General features: G+C 43.6%; 1 protein-coding gene across 6 annotated transcripts in view; it reads left to right on the top strand.

Annotated features, from left to right (window-relative positions):
• Klf12 (KLF transcription factor 12) overlaps positions 1 to 17,080 on the top strand; it is a 431,501-nt gene that overhangs the window by 348,943 nt on the left and 65,478 nt on the right. The window lies entirely within an intron of this gene.

The raw sequence follows: 17,080 nt of genomic DNA, 5'->3' as shown, positions 1-17,080 counted from the left end.
AAATAGATTAATATTGGTTCAAAAATCTGTTTCTTGATATTGCTGCCCAAAATTAGCTTTTCAATTCATAATAAATCGTGGAAAAGAAGATAAAAAAAAATGAAAGAACTGAGCCATGCACTATGTTATTTCAAACATGATTGGAAATTCATAGCTCTTTCCCTTATGATTTTAGATTATGCTTAGAACAAGATTTTGATTGGAAATATGATTTTTAGAAAAAATATGGGAGGTTGAGTGCCAAGAATTCCACTTCCATATTAATTGAATTCCTAAACCAGGTTTGTTTGTTTTTTTTTTTTTTTGAAATAAAAATGGCACTTTGAATAGTACCTGATCAGTTTGCCTCCATTCCCCATTAAATCTAATTAGCCCTCACAATAGCCTGCTGTGCTTGTGAAATATTAGGCTTTGCTTTTTCAGAGAGGGAAATGGAGCAGAGGATGAAACCTTTTGTTTGACTGCCCAATGCCTCGGCATTCCTGATGGTCACGCTTAGTCATTAAAGCGTGTTGTCCCCTGTCAGACCTGGGATGAGGAAAGAGCAACAAAGCCTTGAGATACAGGATGAAAGCAAGGGAGAGGCCAGTTCCAGGTTGGATGGCATAATGTCTGTATTCCTTCTCAGTTGAAGGTACATTATACCAAAGAAACCCTACTCCAGGAACAGAGAACTTGAGACACTCAAGTGAGCAACTTGAGCCAAAGATCCTAGGGAACACAGGCTGCCCCGAGATCTGGTTCCAACCCCTTTGCTCTGAAAGGCTGAATGGGAAACACTACATAGAGAATACGTTGCCTTTCTCTCCTTTTTCCTTTCTATACAAGAGGTAAGGATACTTTGTTCCTACCAAATTGTAGCATGTCATTTCGTAGGTTTCAGCTATTTTACCTCTAAATAAGTGATCCGTGAAAATAACCAAAAGGGATTTTACTGCTAGCCCTGAGAAAGTTCAGCTCATGTTTATTTAACAACATTTATTTATGTCCCAGGCACTGTTACAAGCACTAGATTAGAAAGATAAATAAAGCATGGTTTGTATCCTCGGAGGGCTAACTGCCTTATGGGGGAGGGGCCGTGTGTGTTTGTGTGACAGACAGCGAAGGCTCTTAAGTCCTGATACTCCCTGGCCATTCACGCTGCTGTTACATACATGCTCACATACATGTATGATAAGCATAGATTCTCTAATGCAATGTAGATGATACATGTGTTTGTAGTGTGGTGTTCATAGGGATCAATTATCACCTTTGTTTAAAACCAGTTGGAGAGTTGTAGTACTCAGGGGAAAATGTACAGGAAGAAAGAGACCTAGAAGTCAGTTCCAAAAACTAGACCATAGTGCTAGAGCTCTTGCCTGGCACACTCAGAAGTTCTGGACTTGACTCTCACTGCCAGAAAAGCAAAGGAAGAAGAAAATTCATCCCAGACAAGAAAACACTGGAGTAAAGATGCATTGTTAGTAGGGAAAACAGAGAGATGAGCTACTGTATCCTTTATAGATGCCATCAGACGTGGAGGAAGATAGAGACATTTGTAAATTGATCCTCACAGGAGCACAGATAGATTTAATAAATAAACTTGTTTGGTCAGGTGCTAGATAAAATGCCTATGATCTATACTACCTTGAATCTTCCTTAGGTAAATACTGTGACTCTGGTGTGTGGATAAATCACCCAGCAAGGAAGAAGTTATGAATCATCCTGCATCTACTCCTAGTGACGTGATAAATGGTTGATACTTGGTTGTGAAATACTGGCTGTGAAAGTTTCAGAAAGCTTAACTACCCATCTCGCATCAGTGAGAACATTCAAGAGATATTTACTCTCCTGAAAACAGAGGGCAGGCATAATTTGTAGAATAAGATGTCAAGTTCATCACTAGCTTGGCTCTGACTTCCGTTAGAACCTCAAATAGTATGCACGAGAGTTAAGAACTGTGAATTTGTGCATTTGGGCTAGCAAATGCTCCAACCAGTTAAAGAAAATTAAAAGCCATAAATAATGGAAAGGCTTGAACTTCCACTGTGGGGTTAGAGATAGCTCGCCTCAGTAGGTTCTGGAAGGCAATGCCTGTGCCTGACCGCTCCTAAGCCAGTGTTTATTATTGAGTAAAGCGAGTTTAAATGTTTTCAGTAGCATTTTTCTCTGCATAATGCTGACACGAGGAAGTTATCCACTAGCCACTTTCATGGTAGTGCCACTCTGGAGGGGAAGAAATATGTGACCACAGATGTCTTTTCAAAGCAAGCATCTGCCAAAACCAAAAGAAAATGTATTGACATTGTGTTCACGTCCAGGGATGGAACCAGAGGTCCAGGGCTTGTGGGGTCCAGGAACAGATGTTTGGATGCAGCCAGGTGTGAGCTGTGTGTTAACACCCAGGGATTAAGGAATGGCAGAAAGACCTCCCTACGAGGGATAGAAAAACAGCAGTAAGAGAGCTTGGGTCATGATCTGATTCATTTAATAAAGTGCCATCTGAAGAAAGTAGCCCTATCTGTGTCACTGCCTCCCACTGGGAAGTAGTTGCTGATTGGGGGGTTGTTGGCTTTGGGCATGGGAATTTCTTTCTCCATATCATGCGTCAGACTTTTCTTTTCTCTCTTTCACCATGTCCCTCATGAGGAGTGTCCATTAACTCCTTAGAGAGGAGAGGGGAGAATAGTTTCCTTTCTCGATCCCTTAGGTTCATTGGCTGAGACCCTGCCAATATGATGGACAAGAGCGAGGCAATCGTGAGCCAGCCAGCATGGATACTGGGATACAGACTCGGGTCCTCTGCCAGAGCAGCAAATGCACATAACTTCCTCGCCATCCCTCCAGCCCACAGCCGTATCTTTCTGTTTGCCATTTGTCACACAGACTCTTAAACCAAACTGCTCTGTTTTAGGGTGTCTTGTTCTGTTACCTTTCACTGTATAAATTTTTCATTAGAACATTTACTTCACTTTCTTGGACATGGTAATGCAGGAAAAAAAAATGTGATCTTCCAGGCAAGCAGGGCTGGTTCCCTACTCACACACTGAGTGTTAAGTTCTGTTTAACTCATTGTAGACATGTTTGCTGGAAGCTGTTCTCCGTTAGATTCACAGGAGAGAGGCTTTCTGAGGCCGAGTTCTACCATTATGTTCTCAAAGGTACAATACGGATAGGGAATCTGTGTGTTTAGGTGGGTGTGTATGGAAGAGCAGGACCAGGATGGGCTCTGTGGAGATTATTCTCAAACATACACTAGAGTTGGCTTATGCTGGGAGGATGCTCGGGTATGTGATCACCCCTGTGTATGCGCAGCCTTAGATTTCCACATGTTCTGCTACCTCTGTTTTCCCCACACACACACACCCTGCCCTGTTCCTAAAGGTCTAAAAGACCTGGGGACGTTTGTCATTCTTCGGTTGTGGTAGTGGTTGAAGGGAATCTCTGGATCATATGCCAAGAGTTGTATTGGTACTTGGTGCCCCATAATTGAGACTTCATGGGTTTTTTTTTATGCTGACATGAAAATGAGGCATCTCTTCTCATTAATAAAAATTACCCTCAGTAAAGCAGAAGTAATTTTCTCCATTGGATGTTGCTCTCACCATCTCAGTCACGATTTTTCTTTTACCAGTATGCCTGAGATTGCACAGACACAGAAAAGTCCCAGTGTTAATGTCTCCAGCCAAAGTGTGCATTCTGGATTGCATCCCATTTAACATTTGAATGTGTACAAATGTATGTCGCAAGTTTTTACGGAGGGCAGGAAGTTGCTGTTCACACTTGGGTGTTTTACTGTTGGAAACCTGCTGCATTAAGCTTAAATATTTATAGACGTACAACTGCAGATGTTACCACTAGCTTCATGGAATCTCAAAAGGGGTGAGACTCCAGTCCTTTTAGGCCATTAAAATAAGATGAGTCTTTCCTGAATAAACCTTTTCCCATAATAGAGGAAGACACTGAGGCCGTCACTTCAAGAAACTGCTCAGAAAGCTGATGTAGGATCCGCCGTCTAAGGAGAGACAGAATATTTTCAAATTGCCAGTTTCCGAGCTGTAAGCAGCACCAGTTCAGGATGGCTCAGTCACATTGCACGTGTAGAAACAGGAGACCCCAACAAAGAGATGGAATTTTTCAAACCTGGACAAGTCTGTGTCACTTAGTCTTTCACATGTGGCAATTGTCTACCAATCTGGAAAATGGGGAAAGACCTCAGTGTTGTGTGCCATCCATTCATTATAAACTAAGCAGAGGGCTTTGCCTAGGAAATTCCCGCTGGAGTCAGGCCAAGCTAGCAGGAGAAATAGGGACGCCATTGCTGTTCTCAACAGACAAGCAGCAAGTATCCTGCCAAGGCTTTCACTATTTGTCCTGGGTGTTCTTACAAATTCCATAGATATGGGCAATACTGTTTGTGTCCCTTTAATTATTTCTTGACTTACACAACAAAGGATAGGACATTGCATGTAGAGTTTATTATGTGACAATTCCAGTTGCATGAATGCCTGGCCATTTGTGATTGTTTTTTCAGCCCCATAGCTTGGTAAATAAGTCTCAGTGAGCCTTTCGGTTTGGTTTGGAAGAAAGCTTTCTCTGGTAAATGGGCCACAGGTGATGTAGCTGGCAAACCTGTTTGCCCTCTCACCCTGATTTCCAATAAGAAGAATGCCTCTAGGGGAAACTACATTCAAATCCCTCCAAATCCACAGCTATGTGAAATAAATGTTTCAATACGGGCTCACACAGCTCTATTTGTTTATTTATTTATGTTTATTTAATTAGTTTGAGCCCAAGCTGACCTCCGGCTCTCCGGCCTTCAGTCCCCAATCCCTCTGCACCAGCTTTCCCGGTGCTGGGGTTGTGAATGTGCACCACCACATCTGGCTTAGTTAATTCATTGGTAACTTCATCTACCTCTTCAAATTTAGCTTGGTGACACATGTGCTTAAATTCTGTGTTTTGTCTTCAGAATTGATTTTATCTTTAAAAAAAAAAAAAAACAACAATTTGGTTTAATTTTCTTAAAATTCTCTTATTACCTGGAATTTCAGCAAGAGCCCTTTGTGGTAAAAGCAGCAACGTGGTTTTCATTCCTGTTGATGTCAGCTGATTTGGTCTCTGATATCTCTATAGCCACAGTAAAGATGCTATGGCAAAGAAATTAAGCTAGGTTATCTTCTGTGGTTATTTCCTTAATCACTCGGGGATTGTGGCTCTAAGATCATGCTGAGCCATGAAGGTCTCCAACTCTGAGATATCTTTTTTCTGTCACAAGTGTGTGAATGTTTTGCTTTCGCCAGCCTCCAGCTCAGAACCATTAGAAACATAACACCGCAGACCTTCTATATGAACATGTAGGGCAGCTTGCCAGCCCTTGTTTATTAATGTCATCTCCTCACTACTGTAGCCAATATAGGTGTAGGTCTGTCACAGTATAGACTACCAAGTCTAGGTCTACCTAGAGAAGAGAAGACATCTGTCTTACACTAGGCAACGAATAGCACAGGAAGAGTCCTGCCCAGGTGTCTGCTGGTGTGCAGTCACGTACAGAGACGGCCAAGTGGCACAGCCGAGACAGGCGTGCACACGTGGCAACAAGACCTGATTTCTGATTTTGCCTGACATGTTGAAAAATGCACCCCTGTCCCAAAGGGCTGCTAGAGGAAGGGGACGTGGGATGGAGTGTGGGGACATCTTCCAGAAGCAGAGAGAATTTTTCTCTGTTGAAGGGAATTTTGTCCCTTTTTTTCCTTAGGTGATGGGAGGGGGTTTTTTTGGGGGGGAGGGTGTTAACATACGCCATGCAGAAAGCAGTATGGTCCAGCATGACACTATGTATGTGTTCTATATAGTGGCGCCATTCATGCTTTTTTTAGTGGTGTTGTGAGGCAGGGTCTTGTGACTGAGAAACTTTTTTTTTTCTTGAGATAGGGTTTCTCTGTGTAGCCTTGGCTGTCCTGGATTTACTTTGTAGACCAGGCTTGAACTCACAGAGAACTGCCTGCTTTTGCCTCCTTGAGTGCTGGGATTAAAGGTGTACACCACCTTGCCCAGCTGAGAAACTTATTCTTTTATCATAATATCCAACAGAAATATTTGCATAAAGAATTGGCTATTGCTTAAAAAATAAAAAACAAAGAAAGAAACTAGAGCTGTGTTCCATCTACGTGTTTTAGAGGAAAACAACTAAAATGGAAAGCCAATCAAAACTCTAAATACCTATAAACATGCTCGGAATAGCACTTACAGTAAAAAAAAAAAAGACCTACCAGGAGGAATGGTCCTTGGACTAGCAATTTTGTCTTGATCTGCACTCACCACACCCTTTTGCACACACAGACAGGGGCTTCTCTGTGGATACAAGACAGCAGAGGGATCAATTTCAAAATAAATCATTTTCACATTATTATGATGGATCTGACCACTGGTTTTTTAAATAAAGTTTCTTGATTATTTCCTTAAAACTAATTATTACATGTCTTGGTGTAGCAAGCATCCTAATAATAAGTATCTTTTAATGTCTTAAAAGGGCCATAGATGGTGAGTTTATCAAGATATTTACAGCAACTCAGTATCATTGATTTCAGCTATACAAATTCACAGTTAATGAGCTAGCTGCCCATTCTTCTGCTTCCACTATCCATTCTTCTGAAATCTACTGACTGTTCTGGTGGGGAGGGGGGGGCATTATCCCTTCCTAAGTTTTCATTCACTTTAGCCGCCTTTATTAGATGGGAGTCTCTGGTTAGAGGTCAAGGCACCTAAGTGAGTCTGGCTGCCATTGGTGAATGGGAATCTGGGGACATCAGAGGATGGCATGTCAGGAAAGCAGATGAGGAATCCAAGGCTCAGAGCAGCAGGCCACGTCCAGGAAAAGGGCTTAGAAGGGCTGCTCTGACCCGGAGGCCTCTGCACAACACATTGCCCACCAAACTCAGAATAATGGAAGACAGATTGTGGGTGATGGAATTCAAACTGGTTGTGTCCAGCCCTGGGCCAAGGAAGGAAGGAAGGGCCTGAGAGTTGACAGGACTAAGACTACTTCAGGAGGAGAGGGCGAGGGAAGGGAAAGAGTTGTTTCCTGAAGGAAAGGGTGGCCTTAGTTGCAAGCCACAGAGAAGACCTATAGGCAGGTACCTTCAATTTTCCTTTCTGCTCAAAACTAGAAGTGACCATGAAGGAAAGAAGCGCTCAGGGTTAGGAATTTAAACTTGAACGACTACCCTGGGAGGTTGCAGTTTCTCATTTTTTTGATGATACCAAGATATTATTCCATCGCCAAATAGCTAAAGTAAGTGACTTTCTCAAGTGTTACTCTCAATTATTCAATGACCAGAACAGAAGGATGCTCCGGCATCGTGCATGAGGAGCCCTTCCCACTGAGCTCAGAGACTTTCATCCTAATCACCAGAATCCTTCTCTTGACTTCCCATCATCAAAAATGCCTCCTTTAAATGGAAAACACTCATTGTGTTGGTACTAAAATGGGCAGACAACAGCAAGGCCTCCTGGGAGATCCATAAAGCCACAAGCTTGGGTCTGGTATACATTGCCTTTAACCCCCTGCATGTCAGTAGTTCTCACGTCAACGAATGAACATCGGGCCCACGCTATTGCAGCCTCAGCAATGCGCTTAAGAGAGCACACCTCCACAGGAGCACCTTGAAAGAAAATGCTTCATAAACCCAGATCTTTACACACCGTCCCATTTCAGCTTTATATAAAAGCAATCTCTTTCCCACCGCCCTGGTGATTCATTGACATGCCTAGTATTTATTACAGCCCCTGATGAGGCTGTAATTTACTCCAGTTCTCTTGGGCCTTTGCTTAATTCAAACAATTTAGAATCCTGACCTCTACGTATGTTTAAGAACGGGTACCGTTCAATACAGTCAGTAAATACGCGTTTCCGAAAGGGTACGCGCCACATCCAAAGAGAAAGGGAGCTTTGCAAGGCGCAAGGCGGTATTTGCTTCAGTTTGCCCAGAAGGGCGGCACCCTGTGTCCTCGTCGTTCTGTGAGCGGTAGAACCGCTCCCCTGAGCTATGAAGTATGGAGAAGGTCTATCGATAAACCAGCACATCAGTTTACATCCTGTAAAAACGGCAATAACTTTGACCACCAGTAGGGTGAGAGTAATATCCTTGCAAAGAAATTTCTTCAGTTCCCTCTGTTTTCCCGTTCTAATCATTTCCTCAAAAGTCTGTAAAGAAAGAGAAATCCTACTTTCTTGTTGGAATGGAGAGAGAAAAGAAAGCACACTGCTGTTATTTTTCACTGTAGATCTGAATTATTTGGTGTTGTTTGCAGAGCCCTGTAGCTTAACTAAAGAATGGACTGATGTCCTTCAGTGAAAGTGATTTACGGTAATCTTCCCCCAAAACTGCGTAGTCTTTATTTGTGAAAGACAAGGAAGTCTGGAATTACGTTTGAGAGAGGAAACAAAGGCTGCGGGCAGCCGTGTTAGGAAAGAGAGTTGCTGCCACCTAGAGGTGAGAGTGGGTATCGCTAGGAGTGCTGTAAACACACTGATGTCATACAATCCTAGAACTTAAATGCAATCCAGGGACGTCATCTTCAGCTCTAAACAGGACTGGACTCATTTGCCCTTCTACCCTCCATTAACTGGGACAGTTCCTGCATAAGATTGTGGTTGGTCTGGGTTTTTGTTTTTGTTTTCTATTTTTGCTCTCTTCAGCCTTGTTTATGTTCATGGAGTTTTAAGTCCCTGAAAGTCTTAGTCTTCTAAGTCTTAGCCTTAGCCTTCTAAGCTGCTTGGAAGCTAGTGGAAAATGCCCAGCTATATTTTTCAAATATTATCCTAGGTTTTCCACTAGTGATGTCAAATTGTGTGGCTTATGCACTTTTACTTTTTCCGGAAACAGGGCAGGAGGGCAGGGGCAGGGCAGGGCCAGGGCAGGGTAAAGCCCAGGGTCCTGCAAACTCGAGCAGAGGAGAAGACTCTGAGCCTCACCGGGGTTATGGGGAAACCTACGAGAAGTCGAATACAGTGGTGCATGCATGTAATCAGAGCATTTAGGAGGAAGAGGCAAGTGTATCCAGGGGTCTGAGGACAGCCTATGCGACATGAGAATCTGTCTAGAAAACTAATAAATACTTACATACATACATACATACAAAAAACACATACAAACAAAAATCCCTAGAACCAAATGCAGTGCCACCCTCTAAAGCAAAATAGTTTGGGCCATTGTTATTTTGGTGCCAACTTAAAAAAACTGTTGGGACATTCTAGATGGAAAATGTTTCTAGATGAAGCCACCCAGGCTGCCAGAACCTTCGTGGTGTCGCTCTTTACAAAATGTCCTCCTCTTTATGAGACTGGTGTAGGGAATACTTTTCTCACCACGTTCACAGGAAGGTACCTGCCTGCGCACTACAGCCAAACACGCTGGCATGGAAAAGTGAGAAAAGGAAAGCCGACAAGAAAATATGTGTGAGTTTACACATCTTCTTTCTCCAGCCCTGAACGAGAAACTTGATTGAGCCTTGTTTATGATGATGGTGGTGGTTTTCAGGGCAGAGAGCTGTACCGAAGGACCAGGGGACACTCCCAACATCCTTCAGCAAACGAGGAGAGCAATGCTGCTGTTCGTTCCGCGTTTCTGACAGACCCTTCTCTTTTGCAGAGAGCCTTCACTGAATCTCTTCTCTGCTGAGTGGCTACTTGGGGCGTTAATTGCCTTTTCTACTTTCCCCTCCCTGTATTTAATTCTAAGCTACGATTTAAGGGCTTTGATTCTAAGTCACCTAAAAACGCTGATCACTTTGAAAACCTCCTTAAAGTTCTTGTTTTGCTTTGCTTTGCTGTGGTTATGTTTGACTCAATACCATTGCTACATTTCCAGCAGATTTCATTCATTACGGTCTCATTGAAGATCACCCGCCGAGCCATCCACGGGTATCTACCAGGCAAAAAGCAAACTTCTCACGCAGGGTCCTCCTTCTTGCTTAGCTTCTTTAGGTGTACAGATTTTAGTATGTTTATCCTATATGTCTAGTATCCACTTATAAGTGAGTATATACCATGTGTGTCTTTCTGCCTCCGGGATACCTCACTCGGTATGATCTTTTCTAGTTCCCACCATTTGCCTGAAAATTTCATGATTTCCTTGTTTTTAATTGCTGAATAGTATTCCATTGTGTAAATGTACCACAATTTCTGTATCCATTCCTCAAATGAGGGGCATCTGGGTGCTTTCCAGGTTCTGGCTATTATGAATAAAGCTGCTACAAACATGGGTGAGCAAATGTCCTTGTAAAATTGAGCATATTTTGGATATATGCCTAGGATATATCCTGAGACTGATACTCCATCCAAGGACTGTGCCTAGCTGGATCTTGAGGAAGCGCTATTCCTAATTTTAGGAGAAGAGCCAGATTGATTTCCAAAGTGGTTGTACAAGTTTACATTCCCACCAACAATGGAGGAGGGTTTCCCTTTTTTCCACATCCTCTCCAGCATGTGTTGTCACTTGAGTTTTTGATCTTAGCCATTCTGATGTGTGTAAGATGAAATCTCAGGGTCGTTTTGATTTGCATTTCCCTGATGACTAAGGACATTGGGCATTTCTTTAAATGTTTCTCTGCCATTTGATATTCTCTATTGAGAATTTTCTGTTTAGCTCTGTATCCCACTTTCTAATTGGATTACTTGATTTGTTGTTTTTTAACTTCTTGAGTTCTTTATATATTCTGGATATTAACCCTCAGATATAAGGTTGGTGAAGATCCTTTCCCAATCTGTAGGCTGTCATTTTGTTCTGACCACAGTGTCCTTTACGTTACAGAAGCTTTTCATTTTCATGAGGTTTCATTTATTGATTGTTGATCTTAGACCCTGTGCTGTTGGTGTTCTGTTCAGGAAGTTGTCTCCTGTGCCAATGAGTTCAAGGCTCTTCCCCACTTTTTCTTCTAACAGGTTTAGTATGTCTGGTTTTATGTTGAGGTCTTTGATCCACTTGGACTTTAGTTTTGTGTGGGATGATAAATATGGCTCTATTTGTATTTTTCTATATGTAGACATGCAGTTAGACCAGCACCATTTGTTGAAGATGATGTCTTTGGGTGGACATAGAAAGAGGAAGAAAACAGGGAACAGGACAGGAGCCTATCACAGAGGGACTCTGAAACACTCTTCCCAGCAGGGTATTAATGCGGATGCTGAGACTCATAGCCAAACTTTGGGCAGAGTACAGGGAATCTTATGAAAGGAGGAGGAGATGAAAGACCTGGAGGGGACAGGAACTCCATAAGGAGAGCAACAGACCCAAAAGCTCTGGGCACAGGGGTGTTTTCTGAGACTGATACTCCATCCAAGGACTATGCATGAAGATAACCCACAGCAACTCAATGTCCAAGTGGATTTCTTAGTAAGGGGAACAGGGCCTGTCTCTGACATGAACTCAGTGGCTGGCTCTTTAATCACCTCCCCCTGAGGGAGGAGCAACCTTACCAGGCCACAGAGGAAGACAATGCAGCCAGTCCTGATGAGACCTGATAGGCTAGGGTCAGATGGAAGGGGAAGAAGACCTCTCCTATAGTGGACCTGGGGAGGGGCATAGGAGAAGAAGAGAGAGGGAGGGAGGATGGGATTGGGAGGGAATGAGGAGGGGGTCTAGAGCTGGGATACAAAGTGAATAAACTGTAATAATAAAAGAATAAATTAAAAATTTATTCTAGAGACGTGGAAACAACTCAGTAGACTGGGTGAGACCAGGCCTCTTGAAGAATATAGTGTAGGTGCCCCTGGAAACTGGTGGAAAGAAGGGGACAGCTAAACTTGGGGACAGAGATGTTACGTCAGGTGCTAGAAATGGCTCCCACAGAGGCCACAGGAGTGGAACCCGCTTGGAAGGTTCAGGTAGTGAAGACAGGCAGAACAAAGCCTGAGAGGCGGGGGTAGGCAGCAGGGGCCAGTGGTAGGTTCTGGCCAGGGGAGTGCTCTGTTGATGCCTAGCAGGTATGGGGACAGTAAGAACAAGAGGAAGCAGGAAGATGAGTGAAGAGGACTTGGTTGTGGCTGCCTCAGGGAGGCAGTTATTCTTACTAGGTCTTCAGGAGGATCCACGGAGAGAGAGCAACAAGTGGAATTAGGATTTGTGTGGGAGGCAGCATCAGCAATTGCCGCTGCCAAGAAGTAAGGAATGGAGCAGAATCAAGGGTGATACCCAGCTTTTATTTAAAGGGAGCAACTTGCCACGGTGGTTGGGAGCTTTCTGTGTCTTTGCGCCTCCAAAACCTCTCCATGGCCCATTGGAATGGTGCTCTCTTGTCTGCAGCATGTGGCCAGCCCAGGGCTCTTTGATCAGATACCCAAGTCAACTAAAAATGAATCTTAGTACACAAGAGCCACAGTCCAAGCCTCCTCCCCCCTTATGTCCCCGAGAAGACATTCCTGAAAGAGCCATTGAACTGATTGGTCATACCCTTCAAGCTCAGCTGCCTTTCTGCTTGGCATCTGTAAAATCTCCCATCCTAGACACCTCAAACACTGATTCTATCAGAACCTGCATGGATTTGACATGGGCCTAGCAATCCTGCTACGTGTTTCATGGTTCTCCTTCACTCTGCACACCCTCGCCATCTTCTTTAAGCTCCTCACTGGTTGAGGTTCTTTCTTCTTTCCTGGAATTGCTTTCAACGTGCCCAAAGTGATCGCTGCCAAAGGCAATGACATCACTGCTTGTTTCCCTGCTCAGTTGTGGTTTGCAGTAATTTGGAAGTCCAGAGCCCTCAACACAATGATTCCTTCTCCAGATAGGTGAGGCCCTGTACACCATACAATCTGTGTCTTTGCCCATGTCCCTTCCTGTAAAATTTCCCATTTCCATGGACCCTAAGTTTCAGCCACATTCAACCTCTTATCTTGCCCAGCAGTCTTCACTACCATTGAACCCAGTGCTGGGACACTCAGCTTAAGCTTTCTCCTCTCTGAAAGACTTCCCTAGAATTCTCCACACCTCTGCTTCTCCCCGTTCTGCCTTTACACCACTCTGTGAACCATGCATGTCATCATGCCTATGGCAGGGGACAGAACTTCAGTATGACATTCTTCCCACCTTCCCTCAAACACTAAGTCCCTCCCATATGGGGAGAGTCCTTCCTCTATTAGAGGAGAGGGACAAGCCACAATGGGCTCAGGCCGCACTGATCACTGAAGCCAACGCATCCCTTAGCATCTTCGTCTCATCAGGGAAGGCTGAAGCTCAGAAAGTTCAAAAACAGTTGTCCAAGGTTGCACAGCAAATCAAAATTCTCTTCTAACTTTGTTTTTCTTTTTTTTTTTTTTCTTTCCATTTTTTCAGGACCATTTTCCATCTCTTTAAAAGTACTTTAGGGGGCTGGAGTGATGGCTCAGAGGTCAAGAGCGCTGGCTGTTCTTCCAAAGGTCCTGAGTTCAGTTCCCAGCAACCACATGGTGGCTCACAACCATCTATAGTGAGATCTGGTGCCCTCTGCTGGTGTGTAGGCACACTTGCAGGCAGAGTGCTGTAGAATAAAGAAGTACTTTCTGAAGAGCAGAGCGCTCAGATTCCAGAAGCAGTCCAGGGTCCCCTCGTGTTAGCCTCCTTTAACCATCACTTGCGCAATCGCTGTTCCTTTCCTTTGTGACCACTGCACTTGACAAAATGCCTGAAGCCTGTGGTGGGAAACAGACCAGCTAGGAGGGACACCTGCTCTGTTGCTCTCTGATTATGCCATGTGGGACCTTCTTGCCTGCTCCTGCCTATTTACTTTGTAGGGGTAATCTGATACTGAATGAAGGGAAGGTCGTAGAAAAGGACTTTATAAGCCACAGAAGGCAAGTTAGTACAGCATAACTCCGTGGGATTGTCTCTTTTCATTTTTCTCTTAAGTGTAACCTTTATGAATGCCTTAACAAAATTTCCTTTCTTTCCTTGTTTCCACAAGCCACAGGGTCTGACCTCACTGCTTCCTTCCCCCTGCCTTTTGGAGACCTCCCTTTCTCCACCCGATCCTGAGTTTCACTAGTGGGCTTGCAAAGGAGCTCTGTCTCTTTGCATCTTCTCTGCCCAACAGTTCTTCGGGGCTGAGTAAAACAAGCTTGATTCACAAAAGCTTGCTTTTCACAACTCCTTGTAATTAGTATGACAAAGAAGATTCTCCTGCTGGATGAGTGTTGTGTGGCTTCAAAAAAACTTCTGTGTCCTTTGAGTATATTAATTTAATGGGTTTGTTTATAGTCTATATTAATAGATTTGAAAATTGACCTTGTAGTTGTTATTGTTGTGGTTTCCAAAGCGTAAACACCCTCCGACATCGTAGCCCTGAAAATAGGATTTGGAACATGACTTAAGTGCTGGGTCTGGGGTTTCACAGGATTAATGTACATGTCATTCTCACTTGAACAAAGGCTGTCTTTGCTCTTCAGCCCATCAGCTTATTCAACAGGTGCTGAAATTTAAACAGCACCGAGATAAGTACCAATCTATGTTGATGTAAAGAGTTAAATCACTCTTTATATGATAACTCCAAGAACTAAGAGACTAGAGCTCAAGAGCCCTGCATACCAAGCGCCTGTGAACCTGGAGCACACTGCAAAGGCCTTTGCAAGGCCTATGCCAAGGCATAGAAGACAGTTGAAAGGAAGTGGCCATCCGAGAAAATCTAGTGTTATAATTGGCCACAGAGGGAGCTGTAGTCTCTGAAAGCAATAAATGTAGATCCTTGTTCTCCAGTAATTATTTTAATGCCATTAAGACTGGCGTGGGTTTCACTGTCTACAAAGAACACCTGAGCAGCTTGGTGGTTAAAGAACAGGAGTCAGAAAGGCAGCTCAAATCCCATATGCGGTTGACCTGAAGCAAATATTCAGTCCCTTTACAACCATTTCCACTGCAGGAAAATATAACAAAAACATCTTGTTGCTTGAGCTGAGCAGAGTAAAATTTATGTGTGTTTGCTGCTGTTCAGCCAGCCGTACCCAAATCCTGTAGACCACAGGAAGCTCTTCCTTGCAGCTCTGGAGGCTGGGGAGTCCAACCAAGGCAGAGAACTGCATGAGTTCTTCTGGCTGGCAGAGGGCCCCAAAGTGAAGAGAGGAAAGGGGAGCCCCAGTCTTTCTTCCTTTACTTGTAAGGACTTAAATCCATCCATGGGCCCATACTTATGACCTCATCTAAATCTGATTGTCTCCCTGACGACCCCATCTTCAAACACTGTCACGTGAAGGGAGAGGGCTTCTCTCTGTGCGCTTAGGGAGGAATAGAATTTCAGCCCATAATCATTTTAATTCAGGTTAAAGATGTGAACAGATCAGGATCTCTCATGCTTGTGACTCTGCTTATTAATAAAATGTCAATTCTTAATTATCAGTTTGCCGAAAGCTAATTATTGAAATATCACTTTGCCTGACTTTGCGTTCTCTGTGACAGAGGAATCTAATACAGGGCTGGAAGCCGGACCTGGAATCGATAATTCACTCCCAGGTGTGCCTGGTTATATTGCTGGTTAATAATTCATCCTCTGGAGGGAGAAGGCAGTCCCCAAAGTCCTCAGCCCTCCTTTCTATCACTTCTCACCCAAACAAAAGCAAACAGGCCTGATTGATTGCACCAGAAACAGAGAGTGTGTACTCTTAGAGCCACTTTCAATAATACTTTTAAATTATTTTGAATTTTTCATAGTATCAGTTGCATAAATACCTTCGTTATTGCTTATAGCTATCCTTTGAGATGTCTTCAAAGATGTTATTGCCTCAATCTTTAAAATGAAAAGAGGCAGAATAAAATAAGGATCAGTCTACTGACTTTTGTGTTTCAGTTTTTATGTCCTTGCTATAACCTTACACAAAGTATTTAATATATCTGCTCCTCGGCTTCCTAATCTACAAAATGGGGCTTCCTAATAATATCCATCTCGTGGTTCTTATGAGCACTAAAATTCCTGTATCACATGTAAGGTCTAGGAACAGTATTTAGTACAGTTAGTAAATTTTGATGATGGTTATAAACAGATACAAAACTCTTTAATACAATGCCGCCATAACCAACACATAGCTAATACAGCCCTCATAGAACTAAGCTGCCTTGACATTTCTCTGAACCTCTTTCTCATTAAGTTTTCTTTCATTTAAATATTCATGTTCTCCAGAGTTCTATCTCATTTACATAGTCTCCCTGGATAAAACCCTTCTCTATAACTAAAGTCCACAGCCCACTGCTGGAGACAATCTAGAGTCATTAGTTTCTCTGAGTCCTCATATCATTCTGTAGGTGTGTGCACATGAACGGATGTGGATGTATGCTCCTCTTAGACCAGCGGAAAACCTCACACATAGTGGGTCACAAATACTTGAAGGGGACAGGAAGAATAATGCACTTCTTGAAAACAGACTGATTTAACCAGTTTGCAACACATGACTAAATCATATGCCTAGATCCCCCTTTACTTTTAGAATGGTGATCTTAAAGGAAACAGAACGGGTTTTTTAAATTTTTTTTTTTTATTCACTTTACATCCTTGTTGTAGCCCTATCCCTCCTCCTCTCCCAGTCTCACCTTTCCTCCCTCTTCTTCCTTCCCTTTCCCCAGAAAAGCGGAGCGCTCTTTCCCATCCACCCCAGCTCATCGAGTTGCATCAGGACCCCTCATGTCCTCTTTCCCTGTGGCCTGGCAAGGCAGTCCTGCCAGAGGGAAGTGATCAAAAAGCTGGCAAGTGAGTCCATGTTCGAAGCAGTCCCCACTTCCCTTACTGGAGGACCCACATAAGGCCTAAGTTGCCCATCTGCTACATCTGTGTAGGGTGTCTAGGTCCAGTTCCTTCATGATCCTTGGCTGATGCCTCAGTCTCAGCAGCCCCCTCCAGGCCCTGGTTAGTTGGCTCTGCTGTTCTTCTTATGGAGCCCCTGTTGCCTCCAGGTCCTTTTCCCTTTCTTCATACCATTCTCCAAGACTCTGTAAGTATGGACCAATGTGGGCTGTGGGCCTCAGCATCTGTTTTGAGGTGCAGCTAGGTAGAGTCTCTCCCCCGTCCCCAGGCAACAGAAGGTTTTAAGACTCCCAATTTGCCCAGCTGAAACACTTAGGTATTTAGAGGTTGAGCATGTCTTGTG

This window comes from Psammomys obesus, unplaced genomic scaffold, assembly GCF_907164565.1.
Source record: "Psammomys obesus unplaced genomic scaffold, mPsaObe1.curated_primary_1811, whole genome shotgun sequence".
NCBI lineage: Eukaryota > Metazoa > Chordata > Mammalia > Rodentia > Muridae > Psammomys > Psammomys obesus.
Note: the sequence above shows the minus strand (reverse complement) of the source record. Positions and strands in the feature narration are given on the sequence as shown.